At 44.3% G+C, this 24,672-nt stretch overlaps 1 protein-coding gene and 1 long non-coding RNA gene across 2 annotated transcripts in view; one reads left to right on the top strand and one right to left on the bottom strand.

Moving 5' to 3' along the window:
* The window catches only part of LOC144805816 (uncharacterized), a 47,516-nt gene extending 33,839 nt beyond the window's left edge, over positions 1-13,677 (bottom strand). The window contains exons 1-3 of the long non-coding RNA XR_013605605.1: positions 13,607-13,677; positions 6,808-6,858; positions 4,890-5,007 (exon numbers count right to left, since the gene is read on the bottom strand). This is a non-coding gene — a long non-coding RNA (uncharacterized LOC144805816). The remainder of the gene's footprint in view (positions 1-4,889; positions 5,008-6,807; positions 6,859-13,606) is intronic.
* Positions 13,678-14,444: 767 nt separating this feature from the next.
* The window catches only part of LOC144805811 (uncharacterized), a 99,874-nt gene continuing 89,646 nt past the window's right edge, over positions 14,445-24,672 (top strand). Inside the window, exon 1 of the mRNA XM_078672288.1 lies at positions 14,445-14,613. The gene's annotated coding sequence lies outside the window, so the exon portion shown is untranslated. The remainder of the gene's footprint in view (positions 14,614-24,672) is intronic.

Genomic DNA, 24,672 nt, shown 5'->3' with positions numbered 1-24,672 from the left:
TTCAGGAAAAACTATGGTGCATGGGTGATCCCAAATTGGAAGAAGCTATTGCTATAGCTAAATCTACGGAAATGTCAGAGAAATGGATGGACATTGTTGTTAAGCAAAATTCCAATACCAATAAATCCACTCCTAAAGAGGAAGTTTGTATTGTTAAACCCAAAATGGATAACAAAAATGTTATTCCTACGCAAGGGAAAAACAAGAGCTCCTTTAACAATTTTAACAGCAGGAGAATTGATCAATCCAATAACTCGTTTTCTTGTTTCAGGTGTGGTAGCAAATCACACATTGCTTCTTTTCAAGGATGCCCAGCCATCAACAAAGAATGTAATATTTGTGGGAGAATAGGACATTTTAGTAATGTTTGCAGGGAAAGACGCTACAATAGCCAATCACGTTTTGATCAATCGCGTTTATCTACCAACAGTTTGGATTCTGCAAAAGTGTCATCTATTAACAAAAGTGAAGATGTGAATCACGAATCTGACAGAGGATTTGTTGTTTCCATTGTTCAAAAAGGTTGTGTAGTTGTAAGCAGTATGAGGTCACCTAAATGCATTTTACATATCCTCACTATTGAAATTGAACTCATGGTGGACTCAGGATACCCATGGACTATAATTACTAGAGAATATTTTAATGAAAGATTGAAAAATGTATGTGACATTTCTAATTTGCAACAATCAGACATTATTGCTAAGAGCTTTGATGGGTCTAGAATTGATATTGAAGGTTATTTAAGAGTACCTCTAGCCTTTAAAGGTAGATCAGCTCACATAAAACTGTATATTGTTGTTAAAGGAGTCAATGTTCTTGGTTGGCATGACCAATGGGATCTAGGTATTACTCTAAATCCACGTGCTAAAGATCCTGTTTCTCTTTGCAGTGAGCAAGATATGGTAATTGTCATGTGTCAAAGTTTAGAAGGAAAAGAAGATATGTCTTATTGGAGTGATAAGTATAACAGAGTCTTTTGTGACCAATTGGGGAAATTGAAAAAGTTTGCACACAAAATTGTTCTTAAGGAAGGTGCTCTTCCTGTTAAACAAAAATTGAGAGGAGTTCCCCTTAATGTTAGAGATGAGTTAAAGGAAATGTTAAATGATTTACTGAAAGACAATATTATTGAACCCATTGAATCTTCAGAATGGGTTTCACCCATAGTTTTGATACGGAAGCCTGATCAAAAATTAAGAGTTTGCATTGATTTGAGAGCTCCTAATTCCAACATCATCATTGATTGTCATCCCCTTCCTAATATTAATGAGCTTGTTTCTTTGTTTGATGGTGCGCAGATCTTCTCCACTCTAGATCTTAGGTCTGCGTATCATCAAATTGAACTTACTGAGGAGTCAAAAAAATACACTGCTTTCACGTCTATCCTGTCATTGTACCTGTCCGACCTATTATTATGTATGTATGCATGGCACCGGATATGTCTATTCCCTTTTTCTTGTTTTAAAATAATAAAAAGATTTTTTTTTTAAAAATACGCTGCTATAGTAAATTTGTTGAAAACTTTGAAACCAAAATGGAACCGTTAAGGAAATTGTTAAGGCAAAAAAACGTATTTGAATGGAAGGATGAACAAGAAAAAGCTTTTGTAGATATCAAAAATGATATCGTTAACTCACCAACTTTGAAACCTTTCAGAATGGGAAAAAGATGTATCATTACCACTGATGCCAGTTTGTATGGCCTTGGTTGTGTGTTATCTCAAACAGATGGTGACACTGAGTGGAATGTGGCTTTTTCACCTAGGACGCTGAATGAAACGGAGCACAAATATGCTGTAATTGAACGTGAGTTGCTTGCATGTGTGTGGGCTGTAGAACATTATAGAATTTACATTTGGGTCAGCAAATTTGTCCTTAGAACGGACCACAAACCTTTTGGAAGGTTGGCCAAGCAAAACTAATGTTAGTCCAGATTTACTTCCATTTTACAATGTAGCAGAGGATTTATGGTGTGAGGGTGAGTTTATATTTAAAGCTGGGAAATACATTCCACCCAGTGGAGTACAAGAAATGATTTTAAAACTAGCGCACAAAATGCATCCTGGAAGTTACTGGACAGATTGATTTATTACTTCGACCGTTTACCTTAGCCTTGAAAAAGTCTGAATATACCAACTTTGTACTGACGAAATACGTGTTGGCTGCCTTTTACGCTTGAATTTGAATAAGAAAATAAAGAAAACTACATGCACCAGTACTTTCATCGGTTTATCTTGTCTTGATACAATTGGAGATTTGCTAAATTCATCACATTGATATTACAATTCTATTGTGCATACAGTCCTGAAGTGTATAGGATATTGTTATAATTAGAATTTGGTGTGCTGTATTGACTATCTAAAATATATTACAATACCAAATTACAATATTCTTATATTAATTTGATGTGACTGTTCGCCTTAATATGCCTGCAAAGTTACATGATTCTACTAGGGCCCAGAACCATTTTATTTAGTGATGTCAATCTGCACTTTCCTGCATCTTGTAGTAAATGGAATATTGGCAAACAAGTGTTATTTTCAGAAACCGTGAATTCTGTAGCTTGTCTTTGTATCTTTGATCTGCACCTCACGGACTCCTCACATTCCTCTCGAGAGAAGATCCTGCCTCCTACTCATTAGTGTTGTTTCAGTAACTGTTTCTATCACGTCTTCATGTTTCATTGACATGTATTAGGAGAAAAGCGTATAAAAATAAATTGTGTAGCATTAGAATTATATACTCCAACTTGCTTTGGGGTGGATGCTCTCGTCCATTGCAAAGACAATTGTCACTTGTTAGTTTGCTTGGCCTTTTGCTATTTTTGCATTAAATGTATGATAGATTTGTTGGCCTCCCGGTGTGTTGCGTTTTATTTTACATAGCACAAGAGATGACGAGGAAAATACAGTCCAGTATACACATTCTTCATATAAATCAACTCACAGTATACTGGTCTGGAGGTTCAGTCCCACAGACATTATCTCTAACTGAACGCCCTAGGAAGCATGGGCTTTTCAAACCAGTTGCCCTCTGATGCGGCGTCCTCGCTATTGGATAAGTCAATATGTCCTGAATTTTAGGGGGGTTACCGTATCTAGTGCACTCTGTTAGGCAGTGCTCACCTGTGGTTGTAAGAAGTTAATAGGCACCTTATCACGTATGCACGGTGCAGGGCTTTGAGTTACAGAGCTCCTCACGTGGTGGAGAAGATTAGGTCACATTTACCCATTTTCCCATATTTGGTCCTGATGAAATGTCAACAGATTGCTCCATGACTACACAAGGCATGAAAAAAGTTGACATGAAGTATAGACCCCAGCTTATCAGCAGGTCCATAGGTGATCGATACTTTCACACAGTGATAGGGGCCATTAGTTCCTCAGTTTCTCTGCCACTGTTTTTAATCTCAACATGGACGAGGAAGATCACATTAACTATATTACGGCAACTGGTCGATAGCTGATCTTATATTCAGACTTCACCAATCTCACATCTTATGACACAACATCCTCTGACCTACTATGCTTATCTGGCGTACTTCTTAACCCCTTCCATGCTCATGACGAGCTCAGCTGGTCATGCAGTACACTGCTTGTGTGCTCATGACGAGCTGAGCTCGTCATGAACAATGGGATTCAAAGATGTTCAGCACCAGGAAGGAATTGCTGTAGCATTGATAGTGTTAGAAGATCTCCGACAAAATCCCCTCTTGTGGTACCCGCCCGGCATTGTAGCGCCGACCTGGTGAAGAGCATAGCCCAATGATGAAGCATGTCACCTTCAGGTGAGTGACCGCAACTTGTCTTAAAAGCACATGCTTGCTAGGGTATCTGCGTTCAGTTACAGAGGATCTGGCGATTATCTCCGACTGGATGAAGGCTAATTGCCTTCAACTAAATGCCAGCAAGTCCGAGATTTTTCTCTTTGGGAAGGACCAGGAGCTTTGGTCCAAGCAGTGCTGGCCTGAACATCTGAAACCTGCCCCGCTTCTGAAGGAGACGGTAAAGAACCTGGGTGTTTGGTTCGACTCCGGTCTAACATTCGAGAAGCAGACCAGAGCTGTTGCTGCTGTTTGCTTTGGCCTTCTGAGAGGATTGAGGCCTTTGCTTGGTCTTTTTCCGCCCAGCGTTCGCCAAACCATCATGCAAGCCTCCATTCTTGCGAGGCTTGACTATGGCAATGCCCTATACTTAGGGGCCAATAACGCCTGCCGAGGGTTCAAAACGCGGCAGCCCGCATGTTAGTGGGACTCCCAAGATCCCAATCTGTTGCACGAGTGCTTCTGAAACTGCATTGATTGCCGATCGAAGCTCGTATTCAGTTCAAGGTGCTGTGCACTGCGCACAAAATCCTGAGACAGCAAGCCCCTACTGGGCTATCTGGCCTGCTGAAGTACTATTTGCCCAGGGGCACCTTGCGCTCCGTACACCACGGTTTGGTCTGTGTCCCTCGAGTGAGGAGGGCAAGGACGGGGGGTCGCTCTTTCTGTTTCATGGCAGCCAAGCTTTGGAATTCTCTGCCATTTAGCATTCGATTGACCCCCAATCTTTTGCCATTTCGGAAATCATTAAAAACATGGTTGTTCCCCACTCTGTAATCTCCCGTGTTTGTAAGCCCCCCTGTTCTCGCTGCCGGTTCTGGTTGCGCAGGGACGCCTCGTCGCTGGGGCAGCCATGCGCATTATAAATCTTGTATAATTAAATAAATAACTAAATAATGTCTTTGGGACTGAACCTCCGGAACAGTATAACTGTGTTTTATTTTAACAAATGTACATAGCAGATATTGACCCTTGCTTGTTTCACAAAAATGATCGGATACCTGCCTCGGAGCGCACTTCTTACAGACGAGTATGGGGTTTTCATGTTGCTGCTACAAGCTCCTTACCTGTGTGAGTTATCGGGAATGATGCAGGGGCAGACCCAAACCAGCCACACATGGAGATCAATGACAAATACTGAAGATTTAACAGAGCTTCCAAGCTGGTGACCATTACTTAATTGACCTTGAAAATAAAAGACACGTTTTTAGTATATCTGATGACTCATGACCATAAAAAACAAAGGTTATAAATTCAACATTGTGTCAAATACTTAAAAAATGGAACTGGATGTGCTGAATCGGATGTTGCTCCAGGTCATGCGTAACACCTTCCACCACTATTGCTTATGGGACTTGTAGTTTTGTTTTTCTCATTAAAAGGATTGTCTTTAAAGTCCCAGTGTTCTAAGCGATGTTGGTCAAAATCAGAGGCCTGAGTGAGGGTGAAACATGACACTGCTCCGCTTAGCAGTGAGATGAATGACAGTTCCACAGCCCTTCCATTCTTTGACGACAAAGAAAGTTTTATTGCAGCTTGTGTCACTGAATAGATAAAACCCCTGGGCGTGTTTAATTAACTACTTACAAACATGAACAATCAAGAACATGAGTTTCTGGAAAACTATCAAGCACCCAATCAGAATCAGCCGCCCTTGACACCCAGGAATTCTTGAGGTTTTGAAGAGGATGAATTGCACGTGGTATAAGAGGAACACTACATCGACTCAAAGCTCATTTCTCAGGGATGTACTGAACTGCCAGGCTCATGGCACACTTAGCCAGCTCTTCACCTCCTCCTCCTCAAACTGTTGACCAGCTATCAGGGCAAATGAGTCTGCAGCAAAGCATCGCTGGATTGGTTCCACACCGGACCAGGCAAGGTGGTCAACTCCATACTCTTCCAAGTCAGCAAGCACTCTGGTCGAGCCAGTCCTAACCCCACATGAATGTTCCCCATCAAAACTATTTTAATGGTACAAAGTTATGTTTCTGCCAAATGATTAGGTCAAAAATTGAAAGGTTTTACTATGAAGTGCTGAAAGAGAAATCATGAAGTTTTTCAATATTTCTGAGTCTGCCACATTACACAGGAGCATTATTTCTCTACAGCAGCAAATCATGTATGTGTGCCCTGTAGAAAGCACGTTTGAATGAAACATGGAATACATTGCAGCCAAAGATCTATACAACAACATAGAGTGCAAGATAACTTGTGTTATTATTCCAGCAGAACGAAATGCCATTCCTAATGTGTACGTCATTTTAAAGACAAACCCAGGAAAATGTGTGGTCAAGTGTTGTTCTTCTGCCTGTTAAAAGACAATCTCCATTAATGTGTCAGTAATTAAAACACTATGAAAAAACCCTACTCTATGGGAGGGTGCTGCCTGCCACTATATTGCAGGTTACTTCCAACATAATCTGATTTATACATACATACTCCAGGGTGCTGCCAGCTATCGGGTCTGCACACAGCAGTCTGGAGCCACTCGGGAAGGAGGTAAGCTCTTCATTTCATCTTAAGCCTTTAGGTTACAATCACAGCCTGAGGGGTCCAGAGAACGTTATCCGCGCTCTAACTGTGCCGAGCAGATACACGTAGCCCATCATAGGCTATGTTGTGTGCTGGGAGATGCCTGGCATCTTATTATCGTTGGCGGGAGGATGAAGCTCTGATAGGAGCTACTACAAGAAGAGCAGAGAAACAGCGCCACAGAGCAACAACTGACCAGAAGCTGAAGAAAGAACTCTGGAACAGCAAACCTCCTACACCCTGGAGATTCTCCAGGGTAAGCAAATGATTGTAATGAAATGCAAACTGCAGCATTAAGGTCACACACTACAACATCTTTCCCTTTAAACCGAAGTTAACAGCCTACAATAAAAAACTAACCAAAAAGCAACAAAACTAGAAAATGCATTTCCAAATGCTGCAAAAGAGAAACAGTTAATACAAATTAACAATATTAAACTTTGTTGGTACCTTAGTAATGTGCTTACTTCTTGGCTTCACTCCATCTGCAGCAATAACGCCCTGAAAGGAGAAAATACTGCTGTGAGTCTCAGAGTCTTCCGTGTTACTGGTTTCAGTCATGAAGACTGCGGTGTCGGAAGATAACTTTCTCTTATTTGGCTTTATAGTTCCACCAGTCGACCATTGCTTTTAGCAGACATGCTACTGACAAATTTTTCATTCAATTGTCAGGTGTAGCAATGGGCAATTGCGCTTCCCATTCATATGCCAACCTGTTTATACACTCACTGTTCCACACTGGCAAAATCACCTCAAACTATACCTTCGATACATCGATGACATCTTCCTCATTTGGACAGGTACCGAAGAACAACTAGTATCAGCCATACAGCAACTCAACACAGCCAACGAAATAATACAGTTCACTCATACCATTAGTACATCAAGAATATCTTTCCTAGGCGTGGACATCAAAATAGGCTGCACCAACTTAGAAACATCTATTTATTCAACAATTTTTTACATTACTCAAGTTTCCACCAGCCTAGTCTCAAGAGACATTTACCCTACTCGCAACTGCTCCGGGCTAGGAGAATATCTTCCCCTGAAGACAACTTTATAAAAGACAGTACGACCATTATGGACATATTCTTGCAAAGAGGGTATCCAGACCAGATAGTCAAAGCAGCCTGTGACAGAGTAGCAGGAATAGAACGCACCACTTTATTAACACCTAAAGTGTCAACAAGCTCATCAGAAACACGGAGTGTATTTGTTTCAACATTTTCTACAAACAGCAAAGCTATGAAACAAAGTATCAAACGACACTGGCAAGTTCTGCAATTAGAACCTGACTTCAACCAGATTTTTTAACATCATCCCATCTTCGCTTACCAGCGTTCGAAAAACCTTCAACAAATGCTCAAACCACGTTCTACAGAATCAACAGTATACAAGGGTACAATTCCTTGTTACAATTGTACCAATTGTCACAACATCATACCAAGAAACATTGTGTTACACCCTACCAAAGGCACTCCCATTCGCTTACAAGTCAACGCAACTTGTGACACCATGAACGTGGTGTATCTCTTGAAACGCCCCTGCGGTTTGCCCTATGTCGGCAAAACAGAACGGAAGATGAAAACCAGACTCACAGAACACCACAGTAATATTAGAGCCAAGAACCTCAAATCCTGTGTAGCAGCCCATTCTGTTCAGTTTCAACACAACGCAAGCCAGATCTGCTTCCAAATCCTGGAAGTGGTGAAGAAACCTTCTGGCATTGACCCAAGAAAATTTCTACTTCAAAGAGAACTACATTGGATGCACATATTGCATTCAATCCACCCAAAAAGACTCAATGAGAGACTGGAATACAGTAGTTTCTTATAACTTCAAGTTCTCTTGGCAGCATTATTGTCTTTCTCCACCACTACCATTTCTTTTCTGACAACTTCCTCCTTGTTTCCACTGCTTCTTCCAACCATTGTTCTACATCTCTTGAGATTTTTTCACGAACCTGTATCTTCATATCACCCTTTCCTTTCTTTCTCGCAATTATCACACTTTGCTACCCACACGTCTTCCACTATTGCGAAACCACCGACCAATCTTTCACTCAGCAGTCCTGGGCGTTTACCCTCCAGCTATCTTCCCTCCTATCCCTTGATTCTCCCATATTTTCCATGCTTCACATCTTTCACTTGCACATTCTTTGTTGTTCACACTGAGCACATCCATCTGCTCTCTCGCATTCCCAATTTTTAGCTCTTTTCCCTAATTTAGTTCTTGCATGTGACCATTCCATCACCCAGTGCCAGCCATTCCAGGCTAGACTCCCCCGCATTCAGTTTACTCTCCGTCATTTTTTGACACTTTGCTTTCTTTTTACTTTTTATTCTTTTTACTCTTTTTCTCTTTACCCTTCATTAAGCCTGTTATACACTTTTTTACAATGCCAGACACTTGGATTGCTTTATGCTTCTTTTTCTCAATTTCTTTCTTCTTACTTTTCTTTTCCCTAATTCATGTTTACATTTTTTCTCTTTGAACTTTGTTCTTGATTATCTGCTCATTTCATTCTTTTATTGTTTATAACTATGACATCGGCCCGTCCATTGCCGGCTCGGGCGGTTTTCCAGTCCTGTTTCTTTTTCCGTTGCTTGTACTTTAATACGCATGCCTGCCTTTCCACTGCGTTTACTTCCGCATTTGGAGTATTCACTTTATGAACACGCCGTTTTACTGGGTTTCACCAGGCACACTGGTAAGTTCTCATCTACACTCCACTAATTCAAGCGTTTGTCTTTCTTATCGCGCACTTATTTGCACGTGTACTAGGCGGCTTGCACATACCATGAAAGGGCAGAACTTTGGTTTAGCACGCCACACGTAGTAACTACCACGCGTTTTTTCTTTTTCTTCACACAAGCAGGTTTTTTATTAGGACTTGCTCGGAGCACATTTGACTGTTCTGACAACGCACCGGATTTCTCACTTAACCCGCAGAAGCATTGAACATGTTATTCACGAGTACTCCCGGGCAACAATGCATTAATGTTCCTGCCGCCCCAAGTATGAATGGCTAATCAGGGTGTCCTGAGTCTGATGCTCGCTACTTGCCCTTATGTGTTGGTAATGGCAGGAGTACCTACTTTAAAGAGGGATCAGCATAAGTCATGGGACCAGCTACGCAATAAATGTGCAGAATGGCTATCGAGGCATAGAAGCTTCTATGTATCCGAAATAAAGGTTATTATTATGGCACGCAGGTTTGTGTGAGTCAGTGCATCTACAAAAAATATCGAAGGGGACAGTATTCTAATTAACTTTCGCAGACCTTCTTTGGTGAGACACCTACTAAGGGGTTGCTAATTCATAACACCTAATAGCACTAACATATGTGCACTACCCCTTGGTTATTTCTACAACCAAGTCATGTTCCTTTCACCAACAATTCCTCTTGAATTACTACCTCTAATAGGTTCTAGGCCTTGTCTGGATTAGAGACCCAAGATGGACTATCAACTTTTGGGGAAAATACTGATCCTGCTATTAGGTTACCCCCTGCCCTGCCAGTAACTGAGTGTACTATTCCCACAACCCACTTATCACCCTATGCAAACGAAGGCCTCAGCAAGCTCAGACATCCGTATCTAAAGCTGGAATTTTGAAAGGTTGTACTCTAAACTTCACCAGCCAGATTGGGTACAACTTATTAAAGACCAAGATATCCTTTTATTTCAGGAAACATGGGCCACACAAGAATTGCATATTGAGGGGTTTGAGTGCCATAACATCCTAGCAACAACCCCCAAGCAGGGTCGACCATTTGGGGGTTTATCAATCTGGGTCAATATTAAGACAGGGGGATGCATAAAAACTGTACATACAGATAACAATAATTTGCTATGCATATTATTTAATAGGGGTATTTCTTTTTGGGTAATTAATTTTTATAACAATGATTTTCATTCTGTTCTAAATATGCATTGGATAAATTTGTTTAATTTTATTGCATCTATTGGAAAATCCAAAGACTCTTTTAAGTCAGTAGGAATCTGTCTGGGGCGATTTTAATGCTAAGCTATCTTACTCATGGTTAAGCGAATATTCACACAGCAGCAGACAAACATGCAATAGGGGTAGAGAGCTAATGGACCATTTGAACACCATTAACTTAATTAATGATATGGAAATTGATGCAACTACAAAAGATAGGGAGGGATTTTGGCCATTTATTCTTAATCCCGGTTACTTTGTGACTGGTTTGTCGAGCCTGGGGATTTTCCAGTGAAATAATGATCCGACCATGGCATTGGTATAGGGGTCCCTACTTTTAGCTTAGGGTCATTGGAAATAAGCATTGGTGTAAGCAATATGTCTCGCCTTTCGGACCTTATAAGTGTTTAGCCATGCACAAGTTGATGCTGTTGCACCAAGGATATTGTGCTGCATAACTAAATACTTATAAGGAACCAAAAGCGAGACCTATTGGCTATGCCAATGCTTGTTTAGTGTTGCACTGGTGTTTCCTTTGGTACAGTGCTATACACCGTATTTTTAAATAGGGTTAATACATATAATCAAATAAATGTTGCCTGTGCAAGATCGTTTCCTACTGTTTTTGTAGTGTTGCTCTGGTGTTTCCTTTCTAATTATTAAAAAATGTTTTTGTGTCAAGGATCAGAGCGACAGTAGAAATATACAGTGAATCATGCCCTCTAATAGTGGGTGTAAAAATGGCATCAATGTTGTGCTTTGGCATGCTAAAGGCACCATCTATGCATGTTTGTAATTCTGAGGCGATATGATATTACTCTATTCTGACTCATGTTGCAGGCGAACCTAAGTTCGAGTCTACACTAACTCTTTATTGCTCATTTTAAACTAATAAACAGATTGAATTGGAGGACTCTGAGACTCTAAAAATGCATCTCTGCCACGGACGAGAGCTCTCTGGTTGTTTATTCGGAAGCAGGAGCAAATCTTGCAACAATACCTGAACTCCCAACAGTCATCTTCAAAAGTCTGAGTATAAAACAAGCTTGCAAAAACAAGTTCCTTTACAGGTGCTTGATGTTGTCCTAGATATTCATGTATGCATGCGTATCTGCGGTGGCTGTCCTTAAGTGGCATTTTGTTAACTATTCAAAAGTGCACTCAAAGCGAGCTCTGGCTGATGCTTGCGCATCCACGGAGCCATCGTTGAATGAACAGGTTTTGTTTAAGTAAAGCACATTCAAATATTCTCCCTATAGATGTGCGTGCATCAGTGGTAGAGCGATCTTTGATGAGATTTGTTAAAGAAAGAGCCATTTGAAGATGCAAGTAGTGCATGCGTGCACTTGCGGCACGTTAGAATGTCAGCGTGCGTGTGTGCGCAGTCAGCTCTTTTTGGAAGCACATACTCGTGCTTGTGGAGCGCCCCTGCTTGCTCCCTCAAGGCGGTTGCCGCCACAAGCATTAGTATGTGCTTCCAAAAAGAGCAGAGTAACGGCTAAAGGTCCTTCTATGCAGCGTATGCTCACTGCGTATGCGAGACCTAAAAATGGCATCCAGTATGGCACCCTTTACATGGGTGCTTGTGTTTATCAGTTGTTTCAGTTGCATAGCCCCCATGTCATGAATTAATCTAACTGCTGTGGTATTATCAGGTTCATCCAGATGGAAGGTAAAGTCCCTCAATAATGTAATGGAGGTCTTGCTGGCCACCATGTCTGCAATTAAGCTGGAAAATTCCTCCCAGACTGGAGTGGGGGTCTATAGAGCAGTGTGCCTGAAAACGAGTTATTAGCCGATGTTTTAGGCTGAATTGTACTGTTTCACTGTTGGTGGTGGCAACGGACGATATGCATTCATAGTCGTTTTTATAAATGATTGCTACCCCGCCTCCCGTTTTTCCCATCCTTTCTTGTCTTTGGATAAGGAAATCCGGGATTAGTCCTTGGATTATGTCAGGGGCGGACCAGTCTTTCAACCACGTTTCAGTAACGAAGAGAATGTCAAGTTCTTCATTCTCTATTAGCATTATGATTTCTGTGGTGTGTGCTGGCAAGGATCTACTGTTAATAAGTCTCATTTCCCATTTCTCATACCTTGTGTGCCTATCTAGTTGTAGCGGCCCTTCAATCTTGCCTGAGTTAAACTTAGTCTGGCAGAGAGGACATGACATCTTCTTCCCTATCAAGCTTGTTGGCGCTAGAGTCATCTCACAATGGGCTCTACCCGAGTATCTCAATGGGAGTAATAATGCTCTATCATATGTGATGAGCTTACCGTTTTCTGGGACGAATCTGCTTGACCGTGTCCGGAAGCAGGCGGGCTACCCTTAGGCGCACCAGGAGTGTGAGTTACTGAGGCCCTAGTGAGGTTGAGACATATTTGGGAGAGTTTTAGCCTCATCAGATGATGCTGTGCACGCCCAGGTGCAATGAGGTGCAGTCGGTGCTGCCTGGGAGTGCGTTGCCAATGCTTGTTTACCTGATGGGCATTGGCTGACCGCTGCCTGGTTACTGAGGCCCTAGTGAGGTTGAGACATATTTGGGGAAGTTTTATCCCCATCAGATGATGCTGTGCAGGCCCAGGCCCAGGTGCAATGAGGCACAGTCGGTGCTGCCTGGGAGTGCGTTGCCAATGCTTGTTTACCCGAGGCGCAGTCGGTGCTGGCTGGGAGTGCGTTGCCAATGCTTGTTTACCTGAGGCGCGGTCGGTGCTGCCCGGGAGTGCATTGCCAATGCTTGTTTACCTGAGGCGCGGTCGGTGCTGCCCGGGAGTGCGTTGCCAATGCTTGTTTACCTGAGGCGCGGTCGGTGCTGGCTGGGAGTGCGTTGCCAATGCTTGTTTACCTGAGGCGCGGTCGGTGCTGGCTGGGAGTGCGTTGCCAATGCTTGTTTACCCGAGCGCAGTCGGTGCAGCTGGGAGTGCTTTGCCAATGCTTGTTTACCTGCGGCGCGGTCAGTGTTGGCTGGGAGTGCGTTGCCAATGCTTGTTTACCCGAGGCGCAGTCGGTGCTGCCTGGGAGTGCGTTCTTTCACTTTCGATTCACGGGGCGGCCCCCCTTCACTCTGGTGAAAGACACAAACGGGATTCAAGTCGATCTTCTCATCACAGACTTTTCAGGTGGAAAAAATGTCCCCGTTTGCTGAGGCTTTCAAAAGAGTGACCCAACTCCAGCAGTGAGGGCCAATGAGCATTGTTGAGACAAAATAATCATCACTCGATGCAACAACAACAACAGATGAATCTGGGAGAGCAGGCTCGAGACCCTCCAGACCCAGGCAGTCTTTGTATCTCATGGCCTCACCTGGGTTCATGTGGGGCCTGCGGTCTCTGCTGAGCTGAGGCCAGGACTGAACCATGAGCGCAGGGTAAAGCGGTTCTGTTTATTGGCATCTGCGCATGCGCAGGAGATAGACACGAGAGGCCTTCGATTAACTGCTCATGGCTGAGAACAGACGCTGCCTCCTGCAGCGGAACGCGTTTAAAGACGGCCTGATGGACGGACAACTGCGCATGCGTTCAGGACAGATACTGCCTCCCGCCTCGGAGCTCGAGTTAAGGCAGGTCTTGAATTAAACAACTGCGCGTGCGCGGAGGAAAGACCGCGTGCAACGGAGCCCCGGTGAAAGACGGTCGATGGACGAACAACTGCGCATGCGCGGAGGACAGACACCGCTGTTAATGCAATCCAACTCCAGAAGTCGTCGCAAGAAATATTGCTTTATTTAGTTCACAGCACGGAGCGCAGCACAGGCCCCGACAGCACGGAGCGCAGTAAAGGACCACAGCTCAGAGCCAGCACAGGTGGGACGGGGTCCGCACAGGAACATAAAGGTGACAAGAATGACAGGGGACACGAGATACAACAGCTGCCTCGCGCCGCGGAGCACGAGGGGCCTCGCGCCACAGCATGTGTTTCAGTGCAAAGCTCCTGGGTCTGGCTCCTCTCTGTAAGGGGGGAGTGTCTTTCCTCTGCGCAGGCGCAGTGAGGCTGTGCGGCCTCTGTTCAGGGCATTTCACAGTTTGTACCCCGTGCAAGGACCTAACTCGGCGCCAGGAACTAGTGTCTTCGCTACGCACATGCGACCCGCGGTGCTGCGCGTGCGCAGCTGTTGTGAGTTGTTTTGTTCGCGCGTGCGATGATGGCCCGTGCAGCGGCGTGAGCGCGCGTGTCACTCGGAGGGGAATAACACACCGGGCCCCACACACTCCTCACAGGCAGCCGGGCCCCCGGTGCCCCAACCCCCTCTCCCCAGGCCCCACTGACCGGTGCTCAAGCAGAGGTGAGGCGTCCTCGAAGCGCCCAGCCAGGTGTGTGTTTTTAAATAATATTTTTATTGGATTTTATATTTTCCCAAAAATAAAATGTGTTGTTATTTATGAACAACAAAAGAGAGACAATGACATCGCCATAGTCAAACAATTCCATGTAATCCCGTTCCCCGTGTGTGTGTTTGTGATCCCAGGTGATGGTCCTGGTGTCTGATTCCTGGTGTTTGTTTAGGTTTACAGGTGTCCAGAGGGTACAGAGCAAAACTTGTCTCTGCATGTGTAAAGTAAGAGTCAGGGGACTGGCAGTAGATTAAGTTATTTAATGGCATAAAAGACAACACACCGCATGCATGTGCAGCATAGCAGGGAAAGCAACAGCTGTCACTGTCAACTGTCAACGAATACACAGCTGTCAACATTGGCTGGACACTAGCCAATAGCGCGCAGGGGAACGGCACGCGCAGGGGAGGGTAAGTGAAAGGGAGAAAGGGCTAAGTCCCAACACATCTCTTTCCCTACAGAACAAAAGGTTAAACCATTTCAACAACAAAGCTGTAATGACTTAACCCCTTGGGCGCGGCCGCGATTCTGCGCCTGTGCGGCAGAATTGCGAGTGGGCGGGTTTATGACGGCCCCCAGCCGTCATCAGCACACGAGCCACGTGATGCATGACGGCTGGGGGCCGTCATCAGCATCGAAGGGGTTAAAGAGAGTCAACCACAAACAAAGTCTTTATACTTGCTGGGTTGGTTCAGATTGCGGCCATAGCTACTTGTGTTAGCGCTTGCTTCTCCAACGTCACTCCTGGTCATACTCCCAGTGTCAACCTGGGCTGTACCTTCAGCGCACACAGAGTTACCAGTCTCCTTTGAACTGAGGTTACAATCCACCACCCCGCTCTCCGATGTCTCTAGTTCGGTTTCCATAGTACTGGTCTCCCAGTTCCCTTGGGACACAACTGACTCATCAGACCTAAGATTCTTGTCCGCACCAATGGATTCAATGAGCTCGCTGTCCCGACTCCTTCTGGTCTCTTGGTCCTCCTTGGGTGTACCCTGGTTGTTATCCTCCAAATCGGACTCGTCTACCTCATCTTCAAACCCTTTTAATTTGCGTCTTTCCTGCACGTCCCCTTGTTCTTTTCCTTCACGTTCCTTAACTCCTGGTACGTGACACACAGCCATTCTAGAGGCATGCCAAATTCTTCCATCACTGAGTAATGCTGAGTTACAAAAAACTTCAACCACATCCAACGGTGCTGAAGATCTATTATCACCCTTGACGACATGTCCACTTTTTTTTATCCTCACTTTGTCGCCAGTTTTGATGCTGACCTCTTTGCAATTGTTCCCTTTGTCGTATTTCTCTTTGTATGCGGCCTGTGCCTCTTTGATTCTCTTCCTGATTGTTTCCACAGACCATTCAGTCACTCTCGCTGATTTGAGCCATCCGATATTGTCTTTAGAAATGGGGGTTCTTCCTCTCATAATTTCGAATGGGCGCACCAACGTTTTTTCTCCAGGCGTAATTCTGTACCCCCAAATTATTTTCTTTACCTCCCTTCTCCAACACTTGCCGCTGTTGTTAGCCAATTGGAAGGGTTCCTTTTATCACCCTATTAAATCTTTACACGGCTCCATTTCCTGCCGGATGATAGACCGAGGTTGTCTTGTGGGTGATGCCATTCCTTTCTACAAACTTCTTAAAAGCATCTGAAGTGAATTGACTGCAATTCTAACTACCAATGGTTTTAGGGATTCCTTCCCTAGTGAACACATCGTCCAAGAATGTCAAAAGATCACTTGTATCCACCCTCCTGCATACTTTTAATTCTGGTCATTTTGACAGGTGATCCACCAACACCAGTATTTACACTTGCTCATCCTGCCATTTTATGGGTCCAGTTATATCAACTCCGATCCTTTCTCATGGCATGTTCGGGCAAGCCAATGGTTGCAGTGGTGGTCTTAGGGTTGTTTGTGTCTTGTCAGCATTTTCACAATCAACACAGTCTTTTACAGCCCTCTCTATTTCTATGTCGCAGCCTGACCACCAATACCAACTTTTAATCCTTTGTTTTGTTTGTTCACACCTAAATGTCCTTCATGGCATATTTTAATTACTCACTTTCTTAGCGTCTTGGGTGGTATGACTTTTCCTTGTCTCAGGATGAGTTCGTCCTCCACGGAAAGTTCATTCCTTAATTCCCAAAATATTCTTAACTCAACTTCCTGACATTCTTCCTTGTCCAACCTTTAACAATGAGTTCCCATTCTTTTTGTAAGTTTGTTGGGTCCACTCATCTTTCCGAATGGTAGGGAATTCTTCGCTGATGCTTGCCACGCACAAATCTTCATCTTGTACCTGTTTCTCCACGTTCTGTAGTGGCAATCTGCTGAGAAAGTCCACCACTATGTTTTTGACCCCCGGCAAGTACTGTACCTCGTAATTATAATCCAGAAGTCTTATGGATAAGCGTGCTAACCTAGGTGACGCGTTGTACAATCCTTTCACCGTTAACACCTTGGTTAGAGGCTTGTGGTCACATCTCAGAATGATTTTCTTGCCCCAAATGTACTGGCGGAAATGTTCCATTCCCCACACACACGCCAGTGCCTCCCGTTCGATTACGGAGTATCCTTCCTCTGTTTCTGTTAAAGAGCGGGAAGCAAATGCAATAGTCACCTCCTTTCCAGACTTCTCTATTTGAGAGAGTACGGCCCTATTCCTTTTCCACTAGCATCAGTGGTGATCACGCACTCCAGTTCACCATCAAATCCTTGCAGGGGTGGTGCTTCGCAAATTTCCTTTTTTAGTTTTTTGAAACTCTCCTCACACTCACGTGACCATTCAAATTTATTCTTGTTCTTCAGTAGTGATGGTGCTTAATTTGTGCCGGTGTTATCCGGTGCTCAGCACCTGCACTTAAATATCAGGGCCGGGTCTATGAATCTTGACTGCTGACTGTAAAAATAAATATAACTTTCTTTATTGTACAGCGCGCCCTCACTGCCTGGCTCCCGCTGCAGCGTGTTTTCATATCCCGCCGTCGGCCTTCAACTCCGAGTCACTGTAGTCTCATCATCAATCATCTGTCACTGACTGTTACCGTCACGGCATTTGGGACCGGGTAACCATTTAGTGTTGCAACTTGCAAGTTGGTCAGCCGCAGCTGCAACTGTGACACTGACTCTGAAGTGAAATGCACCCTCAGCTGCCCCAGCCCAGGCCAACTCCAAAGCGATTCAAGGCAGCGAATATTTAATAAATAATATATAAATAATATGCAGTGTGACTGTGTCTGAGAAAACTGAAGTAGTTAACTTTCGTTTAATCATTTTTTCATCATCATGGCGCCTGTCGGCCGGCCGGCTGCAGAGTTGTTGATTGTTTCTGTTTGAGTGCAGGTGGGCCGGCCAGAGGCCTCGGAACGGAAGTTGCCAGGTGGGGCCGGGCTGGAGGTTCTGATGGGGGTAGGCTGGGGGATGTGCGTGAGCGCGGTAGCGCGTGCAGATTTTTTTCATTTTGGCTTAGGCAGGCTGCCACAGGCTAGCCACGCCCCGGCATAACCACCGCACTGCGCAGTTACAGCGGCAGGCGGCAGCTCCCCAAGAGAGCAGTACTGGCCAAGACTAGAGTCATCATCCTAAATTAGCCCGGCGCCGCACGGCGGCCCCAGCCCGACCAACGACGCCGCCGACGCCGAAGGGCAGAGCTGACTCTGGGCTGGCTGTGCAGTGCAAGTGATGTCGGTCCGTGACGGTCTGGTGGCCGGAACTGCAGACTGCGGCCTGCTGATAGTAGCAAGCAGGCAGCACACAGCTGAGCTGAGCTAGCTAGCTAGCGGCTAGCAGTGTGTGTGTCTGACTCTTGGCCTGCCTGCCGACCGGCCCCACCACAAATAACGGTAAGAACTGAAGATAATACAATAAATTAAGTTAGTTAAGCAGAGCCCCACTAATGACTTACAGTTTTAAGTTAAGCTTAGGTGACCCGATCAGCTCCCACACTTTGTTCAGTTTTCCTTTCATTCTGGTGGTCGAGGGGGGAGGGGAGGGGAGGTGGGAGGAGGTGCGAGTCTGCGACGGTGCCAGAATGGAACCTAATGGATTTCTAGGTATTTTTACAGGCAGAAATGAATCTATCGGCCTCTGCAATTTGAGTTGTGCCAAAGTACTGGAAATTGCTAAAGGTCAGTTGTTGTAATTGGGCCTGAATCCATCGAGCCAGCCAGCTTATTGTTACTCCATTCGGTTTTCAGGATGGCCAACATACTGACTATCTCAAATGATAAGCATTAAATTGAAATTGTTCCGATAAAGTATTTTGGCATTCAGTGTCACTGATCGACTTGGCGTGCTGTGATTGCATTGCAATAATGCAGTAATTGTTTTCAAAACAGTAGTTTTTACTTTGCATTGTTTATTAGGCCGTGTTAACAATTTAACCATCCAGATAAAAACACCTAAAGTTGTGTAGGAATATAGAAAAGATTGGTTACTACTACAAACAAATGCTTCTGATGTAACCTGCGGATGACCTTGCCTTTTTTCCTGAAATGACAGTTCTAAAAGTGTACTGCACAGAGAGTTCCTTTTTAGTGCAATTATTATGTGAATGTATGTGAGCCCTGACCTCAGTGACTGTCCGCGCGCCGCTTTAAATTGGCCCATTCTCTGATATCATATCGTGACATTGCGTCTTGCTTGGCTCGATTCTGACCCCTGATTTGCATGCCAACCGGCCTGGAGAGCTCCGGTAATATGCGTGACTCCTGACTGTAAGACGTCATTGTTGTTCCAGGGGCTGAGGTACTGCAGCAGTGCCAATCTAAGCTGCTTGAGGTGTGCGCTTCCGTAACAATCTACCTACCCGCCAGTTCTCTTCCATATTTAAGCCCTCCACTGTTGCACGCCAGCAGCCGGCCGCCGCACAAGCCTGGCTCAGGCGCCCGCAGTCGGGTGCTACTGGTAGTACCTACCGACACGGCTGACTCCCGCGTGCGGTGCCAGCTAGCCAGCCACCGGGTCCTTAAATGCGCATTTGACCGTGGTAAAAATATCTGCTGCGCCTATGGGCTCTCATTTAGATTACACCAGGATTGCGGCACCATGTTAGTGCAACTGTGCATCATGTGCATGCCTGAACCCAGCACTATCCTGGCTGCCACACTTGTAGAACACGGACACCCTCTGGCTTTACCATACATGATTCGATGAAGTTTTGGGTCGCGAGACGAGAGTTGCTATAAATTATATGCAGAGAAAAACTCCACTGGAAACCCGGTCCAGCACGGGGGGTTTGCACTTTTGCTGCACACACCATCTGGTCATACATGTCATCCACAGCCAGCACAGAGCAGAGGATCTATGATACTGGGAAGCAGTTAGTACGTAGGCTGGCAGTGGCCATCCAAGTAGTCTTGTAACAGTGAGTCTGCCTGTCCCTTCGCTGGCCAGTACAGTGATGTAGTAGTTAACATTGACCTGTGAGCTGTGACTGAGTTCAGTATCTCCCAGTCCCAAGTCAGGGATCTAATGGCGGTTCCGTTCTGCCAGTGACTTTGGGAACTTGACTTCCGACCTCAAAAGTCCTGCTAATACCCTGCCTGCCCGATCACGCTCTTCACATGCTGCTAGTGTTCTGCAAGTGCAGCTTCCCAAGCCTACTCACCTCTATTCTATTCTCCCCAGTACTGATGCTCCCTGCAGAGGGGTGCAACGTCTTCCTCTGTCCCCACTGCCTGTGCCATCCCCGCCCGCATCTCTGCTATTCGTTTGTTGTTTTTCAATTCAGTAATTTGGCGTCACAAATGCATGCTTCACCTGGATGAGTTTTTTTGTATAATCTTTATTGGCACAGCAACATACAATATCTGTGGAAAACGGGCATGTTAAGAACAGTGTTATAATCCCCCACACCCTCATTCTACCCATCTGTACCCGATATGCATATTGGAGTAATAATACCATGTCACTAGGAAACAACTGAAAACCTGGATTGATAACTTTATATAGATTATCATGCCTTCTGTATACATCTGGGTTTTTGGGATCCCGACATAACCACTTAAACTGGTTCTCATAATTATATCCAAATGTCTAGCACATTATAACATCACAGTGTCGGACCGCAAATAGCAATAATCTAGGGTGGTCTTGTCTAGAATTGGGTAGGTCAAGTAAGTCAGCCAGCATTGAAGCCCACGCCTGTAGATCATCTTCCAGCTTTGTATCCCTCCTGCATTTGCACGAATGACCCTCATCAGCCGTCATTCACACTCCGTCACTGATAGCAGCACAGTTGTACTCTATTTCATGAAGAGAGAATGATCTTCAAATACTCAACCCTCACTATTGCCACCATTTAAAGATTTAAAGAAAAAAGCCTCAGGAAGTCACATTAACAGTCCCGCATACACATGGTACAGCTGAGTAATCACGGTCATTTGTGAGCTGTTTCTTTGTGAGATAAATGAAGACAGAAGGATTCTTGTGACCAGCTACAAACGACCGTTCATGTTCAACTAATAATTGTTGTCAATTTTTTGCCAGTTGTTTATGCCTTTCATAGATGACACTGATTCTCATTTCATGAAATCTAACCTTAGTTTGCCCAACAGCAGAAAAGCAAATCCATGCTCTGGCAATGCACAGTGTAACAGCTGGTGTAGAGATGATGTATAGATCTGGAGGTTGGAGAATGTGACATGCATGGAATGTCGGTTTATGTGTGCCTGTTAAGCCTGGGAGTAAAGCATGTGACTCCAACATGCGGGTTTAACATGGAATAAATAACTTACCTCCAGACTTGTGTGTAAATCAGTATTTAAATCTGTATTTGTAAAGCGCAAACTACTCACCCTTATGGGTCTCAAGGCGCTGGGGGCCTTGGTGGAAATTAAGTGAGCTATTGCCCCGATTCACATGGTGCTGAGCTGAGCACCACAACAAGCAGTAGTCTTCAAAATGCTCCACTGCAACATACCACACTCCCACCACTTCCGCCGGAATGGACAAGGCTCATTTGCTATGTTTGTCCTTAGGGTGATGTTTGGCTTTTTGCCAATCTTATAACTTCTTCTGTGATGTAACATTGAGGGCAGCACCAACACTCGGAAAATTGTTCCAGCGCTACAGGCTTGGGTGCTTTTCTTTGACCTTTTGATGCTTTCAGGCGTGGGTACCTTTCTTTTTTACTTTTCTCAAAATCTAATAAATGCACATATAGCTCCAGGGGAGTAAGTTATAGTAACAAGCCCAATTGCTGGTAATCCTTTTTTTTTTGTTTGTTTCTCTAAAGCAGTCGCTTTAACGGAATATTCCACTATCATGATTAAACCCATACCCCTTCAGCCACTGGAAGTGACAGTGGCTTACTCATTCAAGTGTATTGCATGATTTTATTCAGTTTATCTGTTTGGACTAGTGTTTTCACGACATTTTGTTTTATTCCGTCACATAACTTAAGCTATGTCTAAGTTGTGCCTTTCAAATCATAGACTCTGTTAAAAATGGCATGCCCTACCCCCAGTATTGTCCGTTACCCAAATCAGCACACAGAACACTAAAATTGTCCCTTTTCAATGCATTACTGGTTTTAGATAATTTATTCCAAACTTGTGCTTTAAATGGACATTTGCTTTAATCTTTTTCAAAATCGTTTACTGGGAACCTCCTATCAAAACCTTACGAAGACTCCCTTTCTGAAATTCAGATCAGGTATTCTATTTGACTTTTAGCAGTGCCACTTGAAGATGTGGGTGGAGCTAATAAAGTAAGTGGGTGGAGCTAGTGGAGGGATTGAGTGGAGCCAAAAAAGTGGGTGTGGCCTCCGACAAAAATTAGTGATCTTGAATGGTATGTTTTTGCTGAGAAGTCTCTTACAAATTTAGAGTAGTACTCTACTAAACCTAGGAATGCTCTTAGTTCCTCCTTGTTCACTGGAACCGGTGCGTCTTTAATTGCCTTTATGAGTTCATTTTTTGGTTTTATTCCTTCTTGAGTTATCTCATGTCCCAAGTAAGTTACGCTGTTTTTTCCAAACTTGCATTTCTTGTATTCCGCTGTCATACCACATTTCTCCAATTTCTTAAGTACCTGTAGGAGCCTGCTATCATGGTCCTCCTGATTTTTACCCATCACCAAAATGTCATCCTGGAAGATGAGTTTGTTCTTAACTCCTTTGAAGATTTCTTGCATAAGTCTTTGAAATAACGCTGCAGCCGACGCTATACCAAAGGGTACCCTTTTGAACCTGAAAGACCCAAAGGGTGAGATGAAAGTTGTAAGGTGTCTACTCTCTGGATGTAATGGTACCTGATGGTACGCTGCGGGTAGATCAATAGTTGAGAACACACTCATTCCTTTGGTGAGTGACAACATTTCCCCGATTCTAGGTAGTGGGTATTGGTCAACCACTATATTTTTATTTAGATCACGCAGGTCCATTCACAATCTCAGCTCGCCGTTAGGTCTTCTAGCGACCACCAAGGGTGCGACCCACTCAGCCGATTCCGTTGGCTCGATTATGTCGGACTCCAATAATTTGTTAATCTCATCCCTAACTTCCTCCTTCAGTGTAATAGCTATGTGGCTTACCTTATGTAGGCAAGGGATGGCGTCTTCTTTCAACTTTATTCTGTGTTGAAAACCCCTAAGCTTCCCAATCTTCCCGTTAAATACACTTGGAAATCTGCCCAGAAGATCACAGTCAGATAGAGAGTTCTGTTGCACAACTAGGACCGGCTCAGAGCTGTTGGGGTTAAGGGTAATGCTGAGCTTCCCCTGGTATTTCCATCCTAGTCCTGATGGACCAGTGGATGCCACATACAATTTGCTGTTCATTTCTCTTCCCTTAAACATGAAAGTTAATTCCCTGAAACCAACTAGCTCGATAGGTTCTCCAGTGAAAGTTTTCAAAGTAATATCCGGCCTTTCCATTCTCCCTCCTAATGCACTACGAAACTTTTTCTCCCACACCTCGCGGTTAACAATAGTGCATGGTGAACCTGAGTCCGCAGTTATTTCAAGCTCTATTCCCCCTACCTCCACTTTGCACACAGGTTTCTTCTTATTGTTCTTCCCATCTCCATTATGATTTGTTACCTCCGTCACATTTACCACACACAGATTGTATTCCGAATCATCAGAAGAGTTAGTCTTGTCCTCGTCAACCTCTTGAAGCAATTTTACATTAGCTCTTCCACTTCTCCTGCAAGCTTTCTGAAAATGACCAACTAAGCCACACTTGCTACATTTGTTGTTTCTAGCTGGGCAGTTCCAGTCATTTGCCAAGTGCTTGTTGCTGCTGCAACGATATCATCTTAATTCCTCAAATCTTCTTTTTTTACTGCTGGTTCTTGGAACATCCTTTCCTTTGCTCTTATAGTTCACACATTTTTTCCTTGCTCCACTTACTTTAGCAACCACATTAGACTCTTCACTTTTACTCTTGTTTTCATTTATGACTTCCTTAGCACATCGACCCGTAAGTTCTGCCTTTTTGACCACATCTATGACCTGTTGTAGGGTTTCTCACCTTTGGCCCACAGAGCATCTTGTATATTAAAATTAGCGGCACACATGACTATTTGATCCCTTATGAGGTCATCGTGCATATTGTCAAATTTGCATGATAGCGCCAGATTCTTTAAAGCAGCTACATAGTCGTCAATGCTCTCGTCTTTACCCTGTTTCCTTCTGTAGAATTTGTACTTATGGACAGCAACACACACCATAGGTTTATAGTAGCTATCCAAATCCTCTATAGCATCATCATATACATTTCTATCCACACCATCATGTCTTTTTAGGGCTCGGCCTACGTCCCACGAAGTGGGCGTGGCCTAAGAGTCCTTTTCTGAGGGCTTCGAAAATCATACCTACCGAATTCCAGAAAGCTCGTGATTTTTGCAGTTTTTTTTTGCCAGCTGCATGGCAATTGGCCCTCGCATGCATGTGTTTTTACAAGAGAGCACGCTCCGTCCTAGGAGTTGCTCCGCCTAGTGCATATTCCGTGCGGACAAGCGCAGCAGAAGGGCATATTTCTTCAATTACCAGCTGTCAGGGCCCGCTGTAATTGAAGACAGATGCTGGG

Source organism: Lissotriton helveticus (genome assembly GCF_964261635.1).
Source record: "Lissotriton helveticus chromosome 1_1 unlocalized genomic scaffold, aLisHel1.1 SUPER_1_unloc_27, whole genome shotgun sequence".
In the NCBI taxonomy this organism is placed as follows: Eukaryota; Metazoa; Chordata; class Amphibia; order Caudata; family Salamandridae; genus Lissotriton; species Lissotriton helveticus.
The sequence above is the reverse complement of the archived record's forward strand: the minus strand, read 5'-3'. Positions and strand labels throughout refer to the sequence as shown.